At 45.1% G+C, this 4,514-nt stretch overlaps 1 pseudogene; it reads left to right on the top strand.

The window, feature by feature from the left end:
• The window catches only part of LOC115187866 (E3 ubiquitin-protein ligase TRIM9-like), a 45,649-nt pseudogene extending 41,436 nt beyond the window's left edge, over positions 1-4,213 (top strand).
• The last annotated feature ends 301 nt before the right edge of the window (positions 4,214-4,514 follow it).

The following is a 4,514-nucleotide window of genomic DNA, read 5'->3' as shown; positions in this document are numbered from 1 at the left end:
CTACCACTATTATACTACTACTACTACTACTACTACTACTACTACTACTACTACTACTGCTACCACTGTTACTACTACTACCACTACCACTATTACTACTACTGCTACCACTACTACTACCACTACTACTACTACTACTACCACTACTACTACTACCACTACTACTACCACTACTACTATTACTACGACTACTACTATTACTACTACTACCACTATTATACTACTACCACTATCACTACTACTACCACTACTACTACTACTACTACTACCACTACTACACTACCACTACTACTACTACTACCACTATTACTACTACCACTATTACTACTACTACCACTACCACTATTACTACTACTACTACCACTATTACTACTACTACTACCACTACTACTACTACTACTACTACTACTACTACTACCACTACCACTATTACTACTACTGCTACCACTACTACTACCACTACTACTACTACTATTACCACTACTACCACTATTACTACTACTACCACTACTACTACTACTACTTTTACTACTACTACTATTACCACTACTACTACTTTTACTAACTACTACTATTAGTACTACTACCACTATTACTACTACTATCACTATCACTACTACTACCACTATTACTACTACTACGACTACTACCACTACTACTATTATTAGTACTAACCACTTCTACTACTACCACTATTACTACTACTACTACCACTTACTACTACTACTACCACTATTACTGCTACTAATACCACTATTACTACTACTACTACCACTACTACCACTACTACTACTACCACTATTACTACTACTACTACTACTACCACAACTACTGCAAGTACTACTGATGCTGCTTTACTCAGGCAGCTAAACCCAAGTGTACCAACTCTCGCCCTCTCGTTCCCTCCTTTCCTCTCTCTGCCCCCCCTTTCCCTCTCTTCTTCTTCCGTCTCGCTCTCTGCCCCCCCCCCCCTCCTCCTCTCTCTCTCTCATCAGCACTAAGTCTAAAAGTCTCTAAATGGGCCAGTGTAATTATAGATAGATAGAGCACCCCTCCCTCTGTTAGCCTTGGTTGATATTGTTTCATTTATCTTCTCGTTATTGGACTGTGTGTTGTTTAACAAGCTCACATCTTAACCGTTAGACCAAGAGGACATTCTCAAGGTCCAAGGATGACATTTGGGCTTACAAGTCTCAGGCAGAGCTACCTCATCACCAACAAATCACCTCTGCTACATTAGCTAATTAAACGTGTTTTATACTCTTGTAATTTAGTCAGTTCTACAATCTCTGTTGTGACAAATAGCTGCCATCGTCTAGCCTCGTACAACCATCCTTCCATTCTGTTTCCAAACAGAAGTATGAGGCTAGCCACCATCATACCAGTGTGATGATTATCTAACAGGAAGTTGTCATGGTTCTAACAGGAAGTTGTCATGGTTCTAACAGGAAGTTGTCATGGTTCTTACAGGAAGTGTACGTGGGGACGGAGACGATCTGCACGGTGGATGGACTCCACTACAACAGCACCTACATGTCCAGGGTCAAAGGCTTCAACGCCAGTGGAGTAGGACAGTACACAGCAAGATACTGGCCATGCAGACCTCCGAGAGTAAGCCCTACCTGAGCCCACTCTATAGAGCATATGGCCCCCTATTCCCTATGTAGTGCACTCTAAAGGGAATAGGGGTTCCATTTGGGATGCAATCATACTGTATGTGCTGTAGTGTCGCCAACTCGTTGTCATGCCCTAGACATGTATGTTTAGCATGGCAATGAGCCAACGCAGACAGGAGTTGGCTAAAGCACATACTGATTGGTGATGGTGAATCTAAAGAGCATATAGACAGCAGCCTAGCAGACCTGGGTTCTAATTAAGCATTAAGGACCGAGGAAGTGTGATATATGGCCAATATACCACAGCTAGGAGCTGTTCTTAGACACGACGCAACGTGGAGTGCTTGGACACAGCCCTTAGTCGTGGTATATTGGCCATATAACACATTCCCCTGAGATGCCTTATTGCTATTAGAAACTGGTTACCAATGTAATTAGAGCAGTAAAAATAAATGTTTTGTCATATCCGTGGTATACGGTCTGATATACCATGGCTGTTAGCCAATCAGCACACAGGGCTCAAACCAACCAGTTTATAAATAGTATTTGATATCTTTCGAACACTTTAGCTGTGCTTGAATGGGCTCAAGCAAACACTCAAAGTATTTGAAAAATGTATAATACTGTTTAAACCCAGCTTTGGTACACACACACACACAGTATTTCCACCCTCCCTTACACCTGCCTGCCACCTGCCTTCCCATTGTGTATGCTGCTCAGCTCTACACGTACGAACGAACAGACAGACAGACAAGAGAAGCTTGTCATGCTTCAGTGGACCTGTGAAATCCAGACAGCTCCTTCTCTCTGTGTGACATGATTTTGGAATGGATTGTCTCTTTTGATGTTCTCCTATGCAGCTGTTGGTTTAACAAAGATAATAATGTATCTAGAAAACAAGACAGACATGTCCGGATAGATTCTGATGCCAGGCAACCAGGATTTGTTTTGCCTTTAATTTTCTCACCGTCTGGAAAATAGTCTAGGGGAACGAGTGCTGTAATAATCTACGTAGCCCTTGTCGTTGGTTTGGAAAAGAATCCCTAGGCTGGTTGGAATATGCTTGGATCTTCTCTGTGATACTAAAACGGCCACTGAAAAGAAGCAGTTTCCCTGATAAACTCAACACGGCTTTTACAGTCTCTACCACCCTCCCCACTCACCCTCCACTCTCACCTCCTTTACTCTCTCTCTCTCTCTCTCTCTCTCTCTCTCTCTCTCTCTCTCTGTCTCTCTGTCTCTCTCTCTCTCTCTCTCATTGCACCTGGACAATCTCCATGTGAAATGCAAATACTGGCCACAGGTATGGTTCACACACCCTTTAACCCTCTCCTTGCTGAATGTCTCCTGGGCTCTACTCCGCTCCACTCCTAACCTGATCATTGCCAATGTCATCACAGCAACCAATCATTGAATTGATAACCAAGGGGTGAGCAGTTTGCTGTCTAATGAGGGCTTCAGTTATTCAGGTTCACTGGGAACATCCAATCAACATTTTTTTTTACTTATATTATGTTCCCATGGGAAACTCGTGTTCTGATGTTCCAATTACCATGGTAACAGTATCAGGTCCCATAGAGTGCCCACAGAGATAGCAACTTCCCTCTCCTTGAGTGTCTAATGGAGTATTATATTTGTAATATCTGTCATGTATTTATAATAATAGTTTATTTGACAGTATGTGCCAGAGATTGGTTGTCATTCCACTCCTTGTATTGCTGTGTCATATGCCAAAGACAATGTTTGTCAAAGACTGGAATGATAGCTAAAATGTGAACACCTTGGGGTCCCCGGGACCGGGTTTGGGAAACGCTGGTCTAACCCCACCTCAGACCACCAGTTTCTAGCCTCATCTCCTCTGTTAGGTGTTTTCACCATGCTGATGGTTCCTTATGGTGGAAAAACAGAAGACTGAACCTCTTTATCTGTCTGTATGTGTGTGTCTACTTCCTGTAGTTGCCTGGTTCACCTTTGACCCTGCGTCAGCCCACCCTGACATCATCCTCTCCAATGACAACCTGACAGTGACGTGCAACAGCTACGATGACAGGGTGGTCATGGGTAATTCCGGCTTCTCCCGCGGTGTGCACTACTGGGAGATCACGGTGGATCGCTATGACAACCACCCGGACCCTGCGTTCGGGGTTGCCCGCGGCGACGTGCTGAAGGACGTGATGCTGGGTAAAGACGACAGGGCCTGGGCCATGTACGTGGACAACAACCGCTCCTGGTTTATGCACAACAACTCACACACCAACAGGTAGGTCACCTGGTACACCTGATGCATCCACACCAACAGGTAGATCACCTGGTACACCTGATGCATCCACACCAACAGGTAGATCACCTGGTACACCTGATGCATCCACACCAACAGGTAGGTCACCTGGTACACCTGATGCATCCACACCAACAGGTAGGTCACCTGGTACACCTGATGCATCCACACCAACAGGTAGGTCACCTGGTACACCTGATGCATCCACACCAACAGGTAGATCACCTGGTACACCTGATGCATCCACACCAACAGGTAGGTCACCTGGTACACCTGATGCATCCACACCAACAGGTAGGTCACCTGGTACACCTGATGCATCCACAACAACAGGTAGGTCACCTGGTACACCTGATGCATCCACACCAACAGGTAGGTCACCTGGTACACCTGATGCATCCACACCAACAGGTAGGTCACCTGGTACACCTGATGCATCCACAACAACAGGTAGGTCACCTGGTACACCTGATGCACACACCAACAGGTAGGTCACCTGGTACACCTGATGCATCCACAACAACAGGTAGGTCACTGGTACACCTGATGCATCCACACCAACAGGTAGGTCACCTGGTACACCTGATGCATCCACACCAACAGGTAGGTCACCTGGTACA

This window comes from Salmo trutta, unplaced genomic scaffold (genome assembly GCF_901001165.1).
Source record: "Salmo trutta unplaced genomic scaffold, fSalTru1.1, whole genome shotgun sequence".
Lineage (NCBI taxonomy): Eukaryota > Metazoa > Chordata > Actinopteri > Salmoniformes > Salmonidae > Salmo > Salmo trutta.
This window is presented reverse-complemented; position numbering and strand designations above follow the sequence as displayed.